Source organism: Budorcas taxicolor, chromosome 7 (assembly GCF_023091745.1).
Source record: "Budorcas taxicolor isolate Tak-1 chromosome 7, Takin1.1, whole genome shotgun sequence".
Lineage (NCBI taxonomy): Eukaryota > Metazoa > Chordata > Mammalia > Artiodactyla > Bovidae > Budorcas > Budorcas taxicolor.
In genome coordinates, this window is record NC_068916.1 from 3,709,903 (window position 1) to 3,730,239 (window position 20,337).

The 20,337-nt window shown below is 42.9% G+C and overlaps 1 non-coding gene across 1 annotated transcript; it reads left to right on the forward strand.

Annotated features, from left to right (window-relative positions):
- Positions 1 to 13,652: 13,652 nt before the first annotated feature.
- LOC128051874 (U6 spliceosomal RNA) lies at positions 13,653 to 13,755 on the forward strand. The gene has a single exon (XR_008199791.1). It is a non-coding gene; the product is annotated as a U6 spliceosomal RNA (small nuclear RNA).
- Positions 13,756 to 20,337: the final 6,582 nt, after the last annotated feature.

Sequence of the window (20,337 nt, forward strand, 5' to 3'; positions counted from 1 at the left end):
TATTTTCTCTCTTTTGAAGCTAGTAGGACTTTCCTTTTACCCTTGGTGTTCCAAAATTTTACCACAATATGTCTAGATTTTTGAAATTCAATTGTTTTTTCATTCACTCTGCTTAGCACTTAGTCTGAAGACTAATAACTTTCTTCAGCTCTGGAATTGCCACCCACCATCCCATTATTTCTTCACTTTCATTTTAGCTGTTCTTTCCTTTTGGAACTCCTGTTACACACACAGTGGAACTTCTGGGTCTACCCTCCATATCTCATGACTCATGTTTTCTTTTTCTTTGTCCTTCTAACTTAGCTTTAGGAGAATTCCTTGTTTTGATCTTCATGTCACTAGTTTCCCTGATCTGTGTTATTCTGATAACGCCTTATTTTGGAAGTTAATCTTCAGTTTTTGCTAAATATTTGCAATTAATTTTTAATGGGTAAAATATCCCATCTCTCTAGAAGTAGAAATTCTAGTTATTATAATTTTTTAAAAGGAATAATTTAATTTGTTTATTTATGACTGTGCTGGGTCTTCGTTGCTGTGGGGGCTTCTCCCCAGTTGTGGGGAGTGGGGGCTACTGTTTCCTCACTGCAATGTGCAGGCTTCTTATTGTGGTGGCTTCTCTTGCTGTCTCCAGGCTCTAGAGCACAGCCTCAACAGCTGTGGTCCACGGGCATGCTCCAAGGCACGTGGTTCTTCCCAGACCAGGGGAAGAATCTGTGTCTCGTGCGTTGGCAGGCGGAGTCTTCGCCAGAGAAGTCCTGTGATGTCTTTGTGTCCTCTATTGATTGGTTGTAGTTCTTCTGTGCTATGTTTGATTTTATCATGGCATTGATTTTTCTCAAGAGTTTGTAGATTCTTGGTTACCATTATGTACTTCTTTTTCCTTTCCTTTTCTCCCCTCTCTTGTTTTTTGCTTCTATTAATTAAATGAGTCTTTTCTGTCATTTATAGGATTTTGATTAGGAAGGAGGTCAGATGGGGGTGCTTGATCTTCCATCTGGATCTGATCTGCATTTTTAGCAAAGCAACTAAGTTTGGAAGTTTGAAACTAGAGACACTAGGGCTGAGAGATTTCTTAGTGTAAATATATTTCAGCAGAGTTAATGAAAACTTGGAGTACTTGCAAAGTTGGATATATTACATGTGTGACAAATTATATATAAACCAGATTTCATTTCCTGTTTTTTTTTTTTAATCAGCAAAGGAAAAATGGCAAGAGACCTAAATCTCCTACATTTTAGCAATACATTTTAAGGGATAATATATACTTGAACATTTTCAGCGTTTGCTGTTAAAATGAATAAACCTTTACAGTAAATCCCCTCTGCCAAGCCTAAGTTCTAGCCAGCGATGAGCCCCTCATTGGCTACAGCCCAGGTTTTGTTCAGAGGGCCTGTCGGCCGCAGGCTGCTGCTGTTAGCAACCGCAGAGCCATCTTTCTCACTTGTCTCTCATCACTATGGTGATTCTTGTTAAATAAAGTGAACAGTCCTGATCGTGTGCACTGGTACCTTATTTCGTGTATTATCTGTGGCTGTCAGTTTCTACAAACAGCCGCCATCTAACCAATAAATACTTGTGAATGCCTACTATGAGCTTGGACCTAGAGACACAAATAGGGCAAAATGCTTTCCCTCAAGGGAGGAAAATGCAAAATCCATAGATTTCATGGATCATCCAGCAAGTGAAGCCCAACTTGATACATTTTTGTGGTTCTTGAATTTAAAAATGTTTTGTTTGCATAGGTACAATCCTTTAAAAATCATGCCTAATTTCAAACAGGAGATAACTTATAGGGTTCAAAAATCAAAATGACATGAAAAGTTATCCCCATTCACACTCTTTCCTCATCTCCCACTCCTCTAGGTGACTTTTTTTTTTTCATTAGATTCTTGTTTCTACTAGTGTTTCCTTATGCATTATGTATGGATGCATATTTAGATTTTTCTCTTCTTAACAAGGGTGACATGCAATGCACTTACCAATATACCCTGGAGATCTTTTCATATTGGTTCATAAAGATCTCCCTCATTTTTTTTTTCACAGCTCTAGGTAGTCCCCTCGGTTGATGTATCATAGTACATTAATGACTCCCCTATTGAGGGACACTTGGGAAGTTTTCAATCTTTTGCCATTACAATGAACACCCCAATTAATAATCTTATGTCTGTCATTTCTATGTATGCAGGAGTATTTGCAGAATTGATTTTCAGAAGTGATACTGGTGCATTAAAATGTACTTTCATGTATACTTTTGGTAGATTTTGCCAGCTGTCCCTTTAGAGCTGCCCTTTACATCTTTCCCTCTCTCAACAATGTCTGAGAGCACCTCTTTCTTCTGGGTAAGACTATGTCTGATCCTTTCTCATCTTCTCAGTTAAATTGCTTGGTCGTGTCCAAGTCTTTGCAACACCAGGCTTCCCTGTCCATCACCAACTCCTGGAACTTGCTCAAACTTGTGTTCATTGAGTTGGTGATGCCATCCAACCATCTCATCCTCTGTCGTTCCCTTCCACTCCTGCCTTCAATCTTTCCCAGCATCAGGGTCTTTTCCAGTGAGTCAGTTCTTCGCATTAGGTGGCCAAAGTATTGGAATTTCAGCTTCAGCATCAGTCTTTCCAATGAATAGTCAGGACTGATTTCCTTCAGGATTGACTGGTTGGATCTCCTTGCAGTCTAAGGGACTCTCAGGAGTCTTCTCCAACACGACAGTTCAAAAGCATCAATTCTTCAGTGCTCAGCTTTCTTTATGGTCCAACTCTCACATCCCTACATGACTACTGGAAAAGCCATAGCTTTGGAATAGATGGACCTTTGTCGGCAAAGTAATGTCTCTGCTTTTTAATATGCTGTCTAAGTTGGCCGTATTTTTGCTTCCAAGGAGCAAGCGTCTTTTAATTTCATGGCTCCAGTCATTATCTGCAGGGATTTTGGAGCCCAAGAAAATAAAATCTGTCACTGTTTCCATTGTTTCCCCATCTGTTTGCCATGAAGTGATGGGACCGGATGCCATGATTTCATTTTTTGAATGTTGACTTTTAAGCTTGCTTTTTCACTCTCCTCTTTCACTTTCATCAAGAGGCTCTTTAGTTCCTTTCCAGTTTCTGCCATAAGGGTGAAACTGCATATCTGAGGTTATTGATATTTTTTGGGGCAATCTTGATTCCAGCTTGTGCTTCATCCAGCCTGGCATTTTGCATGATGTGCTCTGCATATAAGTTAAATAAACAGGGATACAGCCTTGATGTATTCCTTTCCCAACTTGGGACCAGTCCATTGTTCATGTCTGGTTCTAACTGTTGCTGCTTGACCTGCATACGGGTTTCTCAGGAGGCAGGTAAGGTGGTCTGGTATTCCCAGTTCTTTAAGAAATTTCCACAGTTTGCTGTGATCCAGACAGTCAAAGATTTTAGCATAGTCAGTGAAGCAGAAGTAGATGTTTTTCTGGAATTCTCTTGCCTTTTCTATGGTCCAAGGGATGTTGGCAATTTGATCTCCGATTCCTCTGTCTTTTCTAAATCCAGTTTGAACATCTGGAATTTCTCAGTTCACATACTGTTGAAGCTTAGCTTGAAGGATTTTGAGCATTACTTTGCTAACATGTGAGATGAGCGCAACTGTCAATAGTTTGAAGATTCTTTGGCATTGCCTTTCTTTGGGATTGGAATGAAAACTGACCTTTTCCAGTCCTGTGGCCACTGCTGAGTTTTCCAAATTTGCTAGCATATTGAGTGTAGTACTTTCACAGTATCATCTTTTAGGATTTGAAATAGCTCAGCTGGGGTTCCATTACCTCCACTAGCTTTGTTCATAGTGATGCTTCCTAAGGTCCACTTGACTTCTGGCTCTAGGTGAGTGATCACACCATTGTGGTTATCTGGGTCATTAAGATCTTTTTTTGTATAGTTTTTCTGTGTATTCTTGCCACCTCTTCTTAATATCTTCTGCTTCTGTTAGGTCCATACCATTTCTGTCCTTTATTGTGCCCATCTTTGCATGAAATGTTTCCCTGATATCTCTAATTTTCTTGAAGAGACCTCTAGTCTTTCCCATTCTATTGTTTTCCTCTATTTCTTTGCATTGATCCCTGGGAAGACTTTCTTATCTCTCCTTGCTATTCTTTGGAATTCTGCATTCAGATGGGTATATCTTTCCTTTCCTCCTTTGTCTTTCACTTCTCTTCTTTTCTCAGCTATTTGTAAGGGTGAAACCATGTCTAATCCTTTCTTGTCTTCCAGTACCATATAATACTCGCAGATTTCCCCCTTTCCCTCACAGTGTTGTCTTTTTTCTCCAATATTGTGCAAGTCTCTTGTAGCAGAAGTTTCTTTTTTTTTAAATTTTTATTTTTACTTTATTTTACTTTACAATACTGTATTGGTTTTGCCATACATTGACATGAATCCGCCATGGGTGTACATGAGTTTCTAATCCTGGACCCCCCTCCCACCTCCCACCCCATATCATCTCTCTGGATCATCTCCGTGCACCAGCCCCAAGTTTCTTATAGACACTTGTAAGTAGACAGAGTGTTACATTTACTGTGTGGTGTACCAGATGAAGAATTGTTGAAGGAAACCCAGAATATTTAAGGGATGATGTGGAATGCAGGTGGCTGGGGTCCAGGTTCAAGCTGCTGAGTAGTGTGAGGGAAGCTCAGGGACAGATTGTGGAGAACCTGGGCTTCCAGACACCAAAAGATTTGGATTTTTCCTTCAGGCAACAAGCAGCCATTGAAAGTTTCAGAGTAGAGGGAGAAGATGGCCAGAGCCATGTCAAGGCAGATTAATTCCAGTGGCCTCAGGATGGGAAGAGACTAAAGAATGCAATTTTTAATTCTGACACGTACCTGCTGTGGCTTGCTATGATAAGAAATGTGCAAAATTGCTATTTACCAGCTGTGTGTTACCTCACATGCAGCGGTTTGGGGGAGAATTCCTTAGCCAGAAGGGATAATGTCTCCTTTAGCTTTCTGACTGGAAGAGGGGAGGGGTCACTTTAGCTTTGGCCCCTCAAGGGTTGTCCTCATCATTGTCATTCAACTCACAGTAACTGAAACACCAGTCCCTTTAAGCTCACAGAGCAGCTGCTGCCTTTGAGCCGAGGTTTCTTACCTACGATTCTTTTGATATTATTTCCCGGGGAGAGGCGGTCCCGCTGAGCAATCCCTCCTTCCAGACATAAGAAGAGAGGTGTCACAAGCACGAGAAGAAGGCGCGCTTCCCAAGGCTCTTTCAGCTGTTTTCTACCCACCGGGTGGCCTCGCGGAACACAGTCACCGGCTTGGTGCGGGTGCGAGGGACAGCGATGCTGTGCGCGGTTTCCATGGCAGTGAGCTCCCGAGGCCCGCAGCGACCCGCCAGGTGGCTGGTTCACTCCCACTCCGCACGGGCTCAACTGCTTTGCTGTTGGCAGCCGCCCTCCCCGCTCCTCTTAGTTCCTGGAGCTTTAGAATTTCTTTGGTTACTCCCTTTATGAGTCTGGTTTCTGTGTGAGAGACCTGAAGTTCTGAGCTTATGAAAAGTGCGACTTTGTCTCTGAGCAATGCAATGGCAGGAATTCAGAACGTGAGGGTGGAAAAGTACCAGGAGATGGACCTCTCTGGAAGGAGGCTGGAACTTCGAGGTGAGGCCGATTCTGAGGCCTGAGCTTCCTGCGAAGGGTGGTGGGAGGACGCATCCCAAGGCAGAGAGGGTCCCCCGGAAAGGGCCACGGGATTCTCCTCCCAGAAGTCATCGGCACACAGGTTGTTAGAATTCAGAGTCTGTCCGTCTTCGTTTCATCTGATCTCTTCATTTCATTAACTTTAGGGAATTTCCTGGCTGTCCAGTGGTTAGGACTCTGCCCTTCTGCCACAGGGGGCCTGGGTTCGATCTGCAAGGGGTTCAATCTGCAAAGGTAAAGGTTAAATTTAGCGTTAGAAGATTGTATGTGTTGCAGTTGCTGACAGAAATGTCTGCTCAATCGTTGTCCATAACTTTTCAGTGAGGACACAGTATCACAGAATTACTAGGAATTCGGGGTCACCGAAGGGAAATGAAGGACCTTAAGTAGAGAAGGACGTCAAAGTCAGGCGCAAGTTCACGCATGCTCTTTCAGCAAGTGCTTCTGGTGTACCTGTCAGCCGTGTTTCCTGATGCTGTGTCTTCAGCTCCGTGGTGTTGGGGACCAGGCAGCTTCACAGGCCTGGGACCCTGTGGGCTCTGCCCATCAAGGACACCCGGCTCTGGGCTCTGCCTTGAGGGTAAGTCCTGGTTAACCAGGCTTATCTCCAAGTCAACACTTAGAAGAGTTTCATGGCGGGGATGGAGACAAAGGCTTAAGGCTTAAGGGTTAAGATTCTGTTTGGGAAATGAAGATGCTTTGGATGGGCTCTATCCGAAACAGTCACGATGGCAACAACGGCAGGGGCTGCCGGGGCGTGGAGTTCTTCCAACTGCTTAAGGCTCTGAAAAAGTGGCCCCGAAGTCACATTTTCTTCTAGGACATACTGAAGAATCACTGAACAGAATGTATTTTAGTATCAAGTGCTACTGGAAAACAAAAAAGTTAAACTCAATTTGAGCCCCGAAATGAGTCGAAGCAATTTATTTAGTTTTCTTCAGGGGCAAAATATTCTTTGTCCTAAATCATCTGCAGTTAAGTCATAAACATAGAATGAAATTCCCTTTAGTAACCCCCTAAGCTAATTAAATGCATTTCTTTGGTTCCATATCACAAGCAGCAAAAGGGAAAGGAAAGAAGGAAAGAGCGAGTAAATTAGTCCACGTGATGACTCTGTGGTTAGACATGTTTTTCAGCACTTACTGTGGTTCTTGACTCTGAAACAGGAAGCGAGTGAAGCCAGCCCAACCCCTTGCCATCAGGGGCTGAATGTGCTTGGTATTCAGGGAGGCGGGCAAACAGCCAGGTGATAGTCCAAGGCTCGGCAACCTGGGTTTGGCCCACTGGGGTAGTTGGGGAGGTGGGGGAAGTGGAGGCAAGGTGCAGAGGTGAGAGAGGGAGGCCCACCCAGGTGTGGAACCGAGGCTGGAGGAGCTGAAGGAGGAGGCCTGGCGAGAGGCGGGCAGAGCCCACTGGCTTGGAGACGTGGGCCCCACGCTGTGTGTGCAGAGGCCTTCATTTAGGGGAAGTGGGTTTCTCAGATGACTCCGGCTGGTGAGTGAGTAAGGAAGGTGAAGTTGTCATGGGTGCAGGGAGTCCAGGGAGGCAACTACTGCCAGATCCAGAGGGAGAAGAGATTGGAGTGGGGTTGGAGGGCTGGGCACAGACTCGAGAGAATTATATTCCCCTGTTCTCTCCTTCCACCCAGCTGACGGAGTGGAGGAGGAGCAGCAGGGAGGAGTCAGTTCACACCCCAGGGCTTCTGACTTGGGGAGCTGCCAGCCAGGCCATGCAGTCCATCAGGATAGCATCATGGCAGTGTGCCTGGGTGGGCTTGATGGTGGGGCAGAGGCAACAAGAGTAATGAGTTTGTGTTTAATTAATGGTATTAGGCACTGTATCAGTCAGGGTTCTGCCAGAGAAACAAAATCAGAAAGATATTTGAGAGAGAGGTCGATTTATTGCAAGGCTTACGTGTAGGGCTGCCAAGGCTAGTTGAAAATCCACAGGGCAGGCTGTGAGGAAGTGCGGGCTGGGACCGTCAAGGAGGAGCTGACAGTGCTTCTTCCTCAGGGAATCCTCAGTTTTGCTCTGAAGACTTTCATCTGACTGGATGAGGCCCATCCAGGTTACCAAGGATAATCTCTACTTAGTTTCTGAAGAGTGTATGGCTTCCCTGGTGGCTCAGACAGTAAAGGGTCTGCCTACAATGCGGGAGACCCGGGTTCGATCCCTGGGTTGGGAAGATGCTCTGGAAAAGGAAATGGCACCCCACTCCAGTACTCTTGCCTGGAAAATCCCACGGATGGAGGAGTGTGGTAGGCTACAGTCCATGGGGTCTCAAAGAGTCGGACACGACTGAGTGACTTCACTTTTTCACTTTCACATTTAAGCAAAGTTGGTACATAACACTAACCTTCACGGATAGAAAACTATAGAATTGTGAAATATTCAAGTAGTAGGGAATGAGTAAAGGAAAAATGGTATTCCTCCCATCCCAAACTCCTGGAACTTCTCCCCAGAGGAAACCATAGTTAAGAGTTCCTGTGTCTTCATTCAGATGGACGAGGGACCTGGGCAGGAAATGAGGGTTTTTCAGCATTTGGGTAGGATGCAAAGCCATACGACTGGGTGGAAGCACCCAAGGAGAGTGTGAAAGTCACACAGGAAGAGAAGGGCAGACTCTGAGGATGCCACAGATGGGGACTTGGCAGGCAAGAAACAAGAGAGGGGTATATGGAGGCTTGTCCTGCAGAATCCCAACCAGCTTATGCATGGCGAGTGAGTCCAGAGCAAGCACCCAAGAATTCACGCTGGGCGAGCAGCAGAACAGGCAGCGGAGCGCTGGGGAGGATGGCCTTCTTGTCTCTGGTCTGGCGAGGGGAAGCACCTTACCCTCGCCTACCCCTGTGGCTGGGGCCCTGTGTTCAGGGAGGAGGGGTCGAAGCTTTCTCTATGCTGCTGACAGCAGAGACCAGGGGTTCTTGGCGCTTGGCTTAGGGTTCACCTTAGTGAGTTCTTAGTGGAGCAGAGGTTGTCCTGCAGACTCATTTGGGATTGTGTACAGGAATTTGAGGCCAAGAGGCTGGTACTGTGGGAGGAGAGAGGAGCAGACCCAGCCCGTGGCAAGAGGGAGGGTGAGGAGGAAAGATGGCCGGGGAGCCCTGGGCAGAGGGGCTTTTGCAGACAGTGCAGTTTTGATGCTGTACCCTGTCGTAAACCTGGAGGGGCAGAGTGAGCACAGACTGACAACACGCTTACTTGCTGTGTTTTACCCTGTGGAGCCTGAGGCTAGCTCTTGATTGTTAGCATCAGAGCTGAACTGCAGGATGCACTCTGGCTTAATAATCCCAGTGTAAATGCGGAATTGAACGTGCACGCAAGCGGGCAGCAGCCTCTGTTCCTTGGTGAGAGGCATGGTGGTATAGCCTAGGGCTCCCCCAATACCACTGGCTGGGATAGCTCCCTGTGCCCTCTCACGTGAGCCACGATCGAGACTGAGTTATCTGGTGAGAAAACCCCTCGGAAACCTGGGAAGGACTCAGGCAGCAGTTTGGCAGCAGTTTAGTTACAGACCTTCACACTTTTTGTCCTAAAAACCCTGCAGAAGAACACTGAGTACGCTGAACTTTCCTCCATATCTCAATAACAACATGGAACGGCACCTCTGGTGGCCCTAGGAGACAGGGGAAAGCTCCAAGCCGGAGTTACATTTAACTGCAGTCAGAAGCTCTCACACTTGATCACTAGGACTGGCAGAGAAGAAGGGCGAGTTGGGGAGAGTCTAACAAGAGCTTCCTAGAAGGAGAAGGTCTTACCCCGAGGAGGAGCTGCTGTTACAAAGATTGAAAATCAGTTGGAGGAGGTTGAGAGAAGATGTAGATGGGCCTGGAGGGTGTCTAGATGTGGCCAACCTAGCCATAACTGCTTTAGGAAAAGACTGGGTCCCTGGAAGGCAGACTCAGTGTTCCTTGGAGACAGCAGTTACTGATAAAGGAACTGAAGATGCTTAGAGGTTGGGAAGAAGCCCTTCTGCAGTTTAGTTTGCTCTCCTTTTTCCAGTGTTTTGAGGTAGACCACTAGGTTATTGGTAGGCTCTTTCTTCTCTGTTAATAAAGGAGATAATAGCTATAAGTTTCCCTCTAAGTACTGTTCAGTTGCATACCATAAGTTGCGGTATGTTGTGTCTTCATTTTTATTCATCTCAAAGCATTTTCTGGTTTTCCTTTTGACTCCTTCTTTGACCCATTTGTTGTCTAGGAGTGCGTTGTTTAGTTGTCATGTATTTGTGAGCTTTGGGGAGCCCTTCTACACTGGTGGCCTGGCTCTGCAGAGAGTAGGTGAAAGAAACTGTCCTTTGTAGTCACAGAGGAGGGGGCCCTGTACTACCAACATACAGGATTGCCCACTAACAGCTGGTCCAAGAAAGTAGAACTCACTGAAATATCAGTAACATAATAGGTATTACAGCACATTTATAAGAATATCATAAGAAAAATAGTGAGAAAGAAAAGCAGAATTATTCTGCATATGAAGAAAATACACCAGAAAAATGTTGCTAAAAGTGGGGGAAAATTATACCTTAACCTTCCAATATATATAAGGCAAAACCAATACAATATTGTAAAGTAATTAGCCTCCAATTAAAATAAATAAATTTAAATTAAAAAAATAAAGGCATTAGCCACACACACACACAATAATAATAGCTCAGTGAAGTAGTTGCAGCTTTGAAGAAAGACCACACAGCAGAAATTTAAGACCTTAGGAAAGAAGGAGCTAAATAAAAGGAAGATAGTGAACTATCAGGTCTTGGTAGAAATCAGGAGAGAAACAGAAGAAAATACAAAATCAGAAATGAACACTAAATTAAAAGGAGCTTGAAAGAGAGTAGAGCAGAAAGCACAATAAGGCATATAGAGGTTATCAGTGAGGGAAGAACCTGAAACAGCAATAAGGGAGTGAAGCAGGTTAGAGAATCAGTAAAAACTGTGAAAGACTTTGAAATGGGTCAAAAGGATTATGAGGTATCTTTAATGGAAAACTATACTTTGGAGTGGAATGGAAAGCTAAACACTGCTTTCTGGATTATCCCTTCCTGGGTCTGCACCTTTGTGCTATTTTATAATTTTGTAAATTGTAAATGGGGCTTCTCCGGTAGCTCAGTGGTAAAGAATCCACCTGCAGTGCGTAAGGTGCAGGAGATACGGTTCTTCCCTGGTTGGGAAGATCCCCTGGAGGAGGAAATGGCAACCTGCTCCAGTGTTCTTGCAGGGAAAATCCCATGGACAGAGGAACCAGGCAGCCTGCAATCCATGGGGCATGCGAACATACACATATATGCAAACTGTAAATAACCAATAGCAATGCAAGTGATTTCTTCTTTTCTTTTTTTGATGTGGACCATTAAAAAAGAGTCTTTATTGAATTTGTTACAATCTTGCTTCTGTTTTACATTTTGTTTTTTTGGCCATGGGACATGTGAGATCTTTGCTCCCTGACCACTTGCATTGGAAGGCAAAGTCTTAACCACTGAAATGCCAGGGAAGTCCCCAGTGCAAATGATTTTAATCTTATATATGCAAATTAATTATTTATGATGGAAGGAATAAATGACCCCCCATTTTTGTAAGCAGAATAATGCTCCCTGCAAAATGTCCATGTCATAATCCTTGTAACTTGTGAATATGTTACTCTACATGGCCAAAAGGGTTTTGCAAATATGATAAGTTAATGATCTTGAGATGAGGAGGGTCTCCTGAATTATCCAGGAGGGTCTCCTGAATTATCCAGAAGGGTCCAATGTAATCACAAGGATCCTGTTACCAGTAGGGTCAGTGTTAGAGAAGGAGACGTGACAATGGAAGCTGAGGCTGGAGTGACACAGTCATGAACCAAAGAATGAAGGCAATCTCTTGAAGCCGAAAGAGGCAGGAAACAGACTGGAACACCCGTATTAGATTTCCAACCTCTAGAATTGTAAGGTAATAAATTTGTTGTTTTAAGCCAGTAAATTTGTGATTGTAGCAATAAGAAACTAATACACCCCCCAAAACGTCAATTTTATTTATACCTGTTTGTAGATTCATTTAACGCTCTATGTATGTCTCTATCCTGTGAATTCTCCTTTAAGCTGGTTGCAAGATCTTATTGATTTATCATTAATCAATGAATTAAATATTTTGTATTTGCTTATTTTATATTTTATGAATTCATGATTTCACTCTTTTAACAAAGTAATTTTTGACAATATTGCCAAGACCATTTAATAGGGAAGAGCAGTCTTTTCAATAGTGCTGTGAAATGGTGCTGGGATAACTAGATATCAACATGAAAAAGAAAGAACTGTACCCTTATCTAACACCATATGCAAAAATTAAGTTAAAATGGATAAAACACCTAAGTGTAAGAACTAAAGCTGTAAAACACGTTTTTATTTTATTTTGTGTTCACTTGGCTTGCAGGATCTCAGTTCCCTGCCCAGAAACTGAACCTGGACACCAGCAGTGAAAGGGCATAACCCTAACACTAGAGCACTAGGGATCTCCCAGCTATAGGACTCTTAGCCTGGGCCCCAGAGGTGAAAGGGCAGAATCCTAACACTAAAGCACTAGGGAGCTCCCAGCTATAGGACTCTTAGCTGGGGCCCCAGAGGTGAAAGGGCAGAATCCTAACACTAAAGCACTAGGGAGCTCCCAGCTATAGGACTCTTAGCTGGGGCCCCAGAGGTGAAAGGGCATAACCCTAACACGAGAGCACTAGGAGGCTCCCAGCTATAGGACTCTTAGATGACAACATAGGGGACATTTCATGACACTGGATTTGGTAATGATTTCTTCGATACGACACTAAAGGCAAAAAAAGAAAACAAATGGCCAAACTAGATTTCATCAGAGTTAAAAACTTTTATGCATCAAAGAATACTACCAACAAAGTAGAAAAGTGGAAGAAAATATTTGCAAACACCTATTTGATAACAAAGTATATGGAGAACTCCTAAAATTAAATAACAAACCCTCCAAACAACCCAATTCAAAAATAAGCAAAAGACTTGAATGGACCTTTATCCAAAAAAGATATATAAATGTCTAATAAGCACTTGGAGAGATGCTTAATATCAGGAGTCATGAAGGGATTGCAGATGCAAATCACAGTGAGATATCACTTCACGCTTATCAGAATGACTATGATAAAACAGAAAACAAGTGTTGGTATGGATATGGGGAAAATGCAACCATTGTGCATTGCTAGTAGGAATGTAAAACAGATTTGATTATATTTAAAAAGAACCTTCCACCCTGCTTCCGGAAAGATGGAGTAGATGTACTTTTTCCTGTTCCTCCTGTTAAGTACAACTAAAACTCCTGGCAGTTGTGGATAAAATGAACACAGGAAGACTCGGAAAGGTAGAGAGATAGAAGCCGACAAAGTAAAGGACTCCACGAAGCCTGCTCCCTGAGGTCAAAGGGCCTGGCAAGACACAAAACTTTTAGACAATAACTGCTCTACTTCAGCCAGACTCCACAGACGCAAACGATGGCCCCAGCCCATCCGTGTCAGCACAGGCCGTGAGGAGCGCCTAGACTTCCGTTCTCGTGCGTGTGGTGTCTCTCCAGTTGTGTCCAGCTCTTTGCGACCCTCTGGCCTGTCCTCCTGTGTCCATGAGATTCTCCGGGCATGAATACTGGAGTGGGTTTCCATGCCCTTCTCCAGAGGGTTTAGACTTCTGTTCTTGCCATGCTGTAATGAGGTAGCTCCGTCTATGCCTCCATTAGTAGGGTGCTGGCAGAGAAGGCCAAGTGAGGAGCCAGGACTTCTATACTTGTTGGGTGAAACACAGAACACTGCCAAGGATGAATATGCTTGGAACAAATGAAAAAATAGGACGTCTCAGCAAAGAAATAGAAGATATAAAGAACTCTGAAAAATTTCGTACCTAAATGTGCAGTAACAACAACAAAAACCTCAAAAACTGGCCTAAGAGTAGGATGGAGAGGACAGGGAAAAGAATCAATTAAATCAGTTAAGTTAAAGATAGAATGATATAGTGCTTGCTTTAGCAACATATATACTAAAATTGGAATGATACAGGGAAGATTAGCACAGCCCCTCAACAAGGATGATGTGCAAATTTGCAAAGTGTTCCATATTTTAAAAAAAGATAGGATGAAATATATTATCCAATTGAAATAATGGTGAGAAAATAAAGTGGTGAAAAAAAAGAATAGAACTTCAGAGACATGTGGGCCTCTAACAGAGATCTAAAATTTATGCCATCAGAGTCCCAGGAAAGGAGAAGACATGGGACTGAAAATATTTGAAGAAATAATGTCTGAAAGATTCTTAAATTTGGCAAAAAAAAAACAAAAACAAAACAACCTAAACAAACAAAAACAAAACACCTGAATGTACAATAAGAAAATGAGTGAACTCAAAGGTAAACCTGAAGAAATCCACGTCAACACACATCAGTCAAATATCTACAAGCTAAAGACAAATTAAAAAAACCTTGAAAGTAGCGAAAGAGAAACAATGCGGAAACCTTTGGGGAGAAACAATTAAAATTTCAGCAGATTTCTCACCAGAAACCATGGAGACTACAAGGAAGTGGTACAGTATTGTTTCAAATGCTGAAAAAAAATGACTGTCAACCCAGAATTGTGTCAAGCCCATGAAAATATGCTTCAGCAATATAGGGAAAATCAGGATATTCTCAGATGAAGGAAAACTAAGAGAATTGGCTGCTAGCAGATCTACCATAAAAGAATGGCTAAGGTAGTTCCTCAAACAGAAAGGAGATAACAAAAGAGGGATCTTGGAACATCAGAAAAGAACAATGTAGATAAATACAGAAAAGAAGAAAAATGTACATGAATACAATAGACTTCCCCTCTTTATTTTTGATGATTGAAGTAAAAATTATGACACTGTCTAATGTGATGCTGGGAGGGACTGGGGGCAGGAGGAAAAGGGGACGACCGAGGATGAGATGGCTGGATGGCATCACCGACTCCATGGACGTGAGTCTGAGTGAACTCTGGGAGTTGGTGATGGACAGGGAGGCCTGGCGTGCTGCGATTCATGGGGTCCCAAAGAGTCGGACACGACTGAGCGACTGAACTGAACTGAACTGAACGTGGGGCTCAGTGTTTATAGAGATAATATTTAAGACAACTGTAAATGGTGTAAGGTAAAGGGACTTTAAAGGAGGCAAGGGTTCTTCCCGTCACTCAGACTGGTAAAGTGGCAATACCATTCAGTTCAGTTCAGGGTCTATTCCAATGAGTCAGTTCTATGCATCAGGTGGCCAAAGTATTGGAGTCTCAGCTTCAGCATCAGTCCTTGCAATGAATATTCAGGATTGTTCTCCTTTAGGATGGACTGGTTGGATCTCCTTGCAGGCCAAGGGACTCTCACAAGTCTTCTCCAGCACCACAGCTCAAAAGCCTCACTTATTCTTTATAGTCCAACTCTCATATCTGTACATGGCTACTGGGAAAAACCATAGCTTGACTAGACAGACCTTTGTAGGCAAAGTAACATCTCTGCTTTTTAATGTGCTGTCTAGGTTGGTCATAGCCTTTCTTCCAAGGAGCAAATGACTTTGAATTCACAGCTGCAGTCACCATCCAGTCTGTCACCAACAGTCACCCACAGTCTGACACTGTTTCCACTTTTTCCCCATCTATTTGCCGTGAAATGATGGGACCAGATGCCGTGATCTTCGTTTTCTGAATGTTGAGCTTTAGGCCAACTTTTTCACTCTCCTCTTTCACTTTCATCAAGAGGCTCTTAAGTTCTTCTTTGATTTCTGCCATCAGGCTGGGGTCATCTGCATATCTGAGGTTATTGCTGTTTCTCCTGGCCATCTTGATTTCAGCTCGTGCTTCATTCAGCCTGGCATTTCACATGATGTACTGAACCATGAACTTCCTGATGTTCAAGCTGGTTTAAAAAAGGCAGAGGAACCAGAGATCAAATTGCCAACATCCGCTGGATCATCGAAAAAGCAAGAGAGTTCCAGAAGAACATCTATTTCTGCTTTATTGACTATGCCAAAGCCTTTGACTGTGTGGATCACAATAAACTGTGGAAAATTCTGAGAGAGATGGGAATACCAGACCACCTGACCTGCATCTTGAGAAATCTGTATGCACGTCAGGAAGCAACAGTTAGAACTGGACATGGAACAACAGACTGGTTCCAAATAGGAAAAGGAGTATGTTAAGGCTGTATATTGTCACCCTGCTTATTTAACTTATATGTAGAGTACATCATGAGAAACACAGGACTGGAAGAAGCACAAGCTGGAATCAAGATTGCCGGGAGAAATATCAATAACCTCAGATATGCAGATGACACCACCCTTATGGCAGAAAGTGAAGAGGAACTAAAAAGCCTCTTGATGAGAGTGAAAGAGGAGAGTGAAAAAGTTGACTTAAAACTCAACATTCAGAAAACGAAGATGATGGCATCTGGTCCCATCACTTCATGGGAAATAGATGGGGAAACAGTAGAAACAGTGTCAGACTTTATTTTTTGGGGCTCCAGAATCACTGCAGATGGTGACTGCAGCCATGAAATTAAAAGACTCTTACTCCTTGGAAGAAAAGTTATGACCAACCTAGATAGCATATTGAAAGCAGAGACATTACTTTGCCGACTAAGGTCTGTCTAGTCAAGGCTACGGTTTTTCCTGTGGTCATGTATGGATGTGAGAGTTGGACTGTGAAGAAGGCTGAGCACTGAAGAACTGATGCTTGTGAACTGTGGTGTTGCAGAAGACTCTTGAGAGTCCCTTGGACTGCAAGGAGACCCAACCAGTCCATTCTGAAGGAGATCAGCCCTGGGATTTCTTTGGAAGGAATGATGCTGAAGCTGAAACTCCAGTACTTTGGCCACCTCATGCAAAGAGTTGACTCATTGGAAAAGACTGATGCTGGGAGGGATTGGGGGCAGGAGGAGAAGGGGACGACAGAGGATGAGATGGCTGGATGGCATCACTGACTCAATGAACGTGAGTCTGAGTGAACTCCGGGAGTTGGTGATGGACCAAGAGGACTGGTGAGCTGCTATTCATGGGGTTGCAAAGAGTCGGACACGACTGAGCGACTGAACTGAACTGTACTGAACTCTGCGTGTAAGATAAGTAAGCAGGGTGACAATATACAGCCTTGACGTACTCCTTTCCTGATTTGGAACCAGTCTGTTGTTCCATGTCCAGTTCTAACTGTTGCTTCCTGACCTGCATACAGATTTCTCAGGAGGAAGGTAAGGTGGTCTGGTATTCCCATCTCTTTGCAAATTTCCACAGTCTGTTTTGATCCACACAGTCAAAGGCTTTGGGATAGTCAATAAAACAGAAATAGATGTTTTTCTGGAACTCTCTTGCTTTTTGATGATCCAACTGATGTTGGCAATTTGATCTTTGGTTCCTCTGCCTTTTCTAAATCCAATTTGAACATCTGGAAGTTCATGGTTCACGTACTGTTGAAGCCTGGTTTGGAGAATTTTGAGCATTACTTTGCTAGCGTGTGAGATGAGTGCAATTGTGCGGTAGTTTGAACATTCTTTGGCATTTCCTTTCTTAGAGATTGGAATGAAAACTCACCTTTTCCAGGCCTGTGGCCAATGCTGAGTTTTCCAGATTTGCTGGCCTATTGAGTGCAGCACTTTCACAGCATCATCTTTTAGGATTTGAAATAGCTCAGCTGGAATCCCATCATCTCCACTAGCTTTGCTCATAGTGATGCTTCCTAAGGCCCACTTGACTTCACATTCCAGGATGTCTGGCTCTAGTTGAGTGATCACACCATTGTGGTTACCTGGGTCATGAAGATCTTTTTTGTATAGTTCTTCTGTGTATTCTTGCCACCTCTTAATATCTTCTGCTTCTGTTAGGTCCATAACATTTCTGTCTTTTATTGTGCTAATCTTTGCATGAAATGTTCCCTTGGTATCTCTAATTTTCTTGAAGGAATCTCTAGTCTTTCCCATTCTATTGTTTCCCTCTGTTTCTTTGCATTGATCACCAAGGAAGGCTTTCTTATCTCTTCTTGCTATTCTTTGGAACTCTGCATTTAGATGAGTATATCTTTCCTTTTCTTCTTTGCCTTTAGTTTCTCTTCTTTTCGCAGCTATTTGTAAGGCCTCTTCAGACAACCATTTTGCCTTTTTGTATTTCTTTTTCTTGAGAATGGTCTTGATCACTGCCTCTTGTACAATGTCATGAACCTCAATCCATAATTCTTCAGGCACTATGTCTATCAGATCTAATCCTTTAAATCTATTTGTAACTTCCACTGTATAATCGTAGGGATTTGATTTCAGTTATACATGAATGGTCAGTTTTCTGTACTTCCTTCAATTGAAGTCTGAATTCGGCAATAAGGAGTTCATGATCTGAGCCACAGTCAGCTCCCAGTCTTGTTTCTGCTGACTGTATAGAGCTTCTCCATCTTTGGCCACAAAGAATATAATCAGTGTGATTTCAATACTGACCATCTGGTGATGTCCATGTGTAGAGTTGCTCTTGTGTTGTTGGAAGAGGATGTTTGCTATGACCAGTGCAATCTCTTGGCAAAACTGTGTTAGCGTTTGACCTGCTTCATTTTGTACTCCAAGGCTAAATATGCCTGTTACTCCAGGTATCTCTTGACTCCTTACTATTGCATTCCAGTCCCCCATAATGAAAAGGACATCTTGTTTGGGTGTTAGGTCTTGTAGGTCTTCATAGAACCATTCAACTTCAGCTTCTTCAGCATTACTGCTCAGGGCATAGACTTGGATTACTGTGATAGTGAAAGGTTTGCCTTGGAAATGAACAGAGATCATTCTTTCACTTTTGAGACTGCATCCAAATATTGCATTTCAGACTCTTGTTGACTATGATTGGTACTCCATGTTTTCTAAGGGATTCTTGCCCACAGTAGTTGGTATAATGGACATCTGAGTTAAATTCGCCCATTCAAGTCCATTTTAGTTCACTGATTCCTAAAATGTTAGACTATAGAAATTATGCACATATAATGTAATACAGCAACCACTAAAGGGTATACAAAAAATACATTCAAAGACATTAGAGATATGTCAAGTGGAATTCTAAAAAGAGTCCCAGTAACCCAAAGGAAAGTGGGAATAAGAAAATGTAAATGAAAACCAGAGAGAATAAGAGGGAAATATAAAGTGGCAGACTTAAGCCCTAACATGTAAACATTATAAATAGTCTAAATATATCAACTACAAGGCAGAGATAGGCAAACTGGATTAAAAAACATGACCCAACTATGTGTTGGGTTGACAAGAAACTTATAATGTTTATAATGATATAGTTGAAAGTAAAAGGGTAAAAAAATGTATACTATGCAAACATTAATTAAAAACACAGAAATGGCTATATTTATATTAAATAATATAGACTTCAGAGTGAATACAATTATCAGGGACAGAGAGAGAAATCATGTGATGGTAATAAAGCTAATCCACCAGAAAAGGACCAGTCTGTCAAGAAGACATATCATAATAAACACATGAAAAGATGGTCAGCATTGCTCATTATTAGGGAAATGCAAACCAAAACTATAATGAGATATCACCTCACTACCAGTCAGAATGGCCATCATCAAAAAAATCTACAAACAATAGATGCTGGAGAGGGTGTGGAGAAAAGGGAACCCCATTGCACTGTTGGTGGGAATGTAAACTGATACAGACACTATGGAATACAGGATGGAGATTCCTTTCAAAACTAGGAATAAAACTACCATATGACCCAGCAATCCCACTACTAGGCATGTACCCTGAGAAAACCATAATTGAAAAAGACACATGTATGCCAATGTTCATGGCAGCACCATTCACAATAGCTAGGGCGTGGAAGTAAAGTACATGTCCATCGACAGATGAACGGATAAAGAAGTTGTGGTACAGATATACAACGGAATATTACTCAGCCATAAAAAGGAACATAATTGAGTCAGTGCTAATGAGATGGATGAACCTAGAGCTTATTATTCAGCTTATTATTATTATTTGAAGTAACTAAAAAAGAGATAAACAAATATACATTAATGCATATATATAGAATCTAGAAAGATGGTACTGGCGAGCCTGTTTGTAGGGTAGCAGTGGATATGAAGACATAGAGAACAAACCTATAGACACAGGATAGTGGGTAGATGGGGTGGGATGAATGGAAAGAGCAGCATGGAGACATAGACGTTAACATTTGTAAAACAGATACAGTGGGAATTTGCTGTATGACTTACGGAACTCAAACGTGGGCTCGGTGACCAGCTAGAGGGGTGGGATAGGGTGGGAGGTGGGAGGGGGTAAGAAAGCAAAGGCCGGTATCCTAAGAATCTGCACAGATGCGGGGGAGTCTGGCGGGAATCCAAGTGGGGAGTCACGTGAATAAAACGGGGGTGCGGGGAGAATCTGGTCCCAGCGGAAAGCTTCAGAGGCAGTTCTGACAGGAACAGAAAGAACGTGAGAGAGAAGGATGGAGTCCAGACCGGAGTGGTGGAGATAGCTTGGGTCACAGTGGAATGCAAACACAAATGCTTTTTCCCAAACTTCATCATTGGAGAGTGAGTACTTTGATTTTCTAGATGGACTGAATTTTTCTGAAAGTCCCTTTAGGAAAATGGCCATTTGAACCCCTCCAACAGACCCTTTCTCCAACAGCGTGCTAACTCCTGAAACTCCTCCACCACAAATGCTTCATATAGTAAAGTT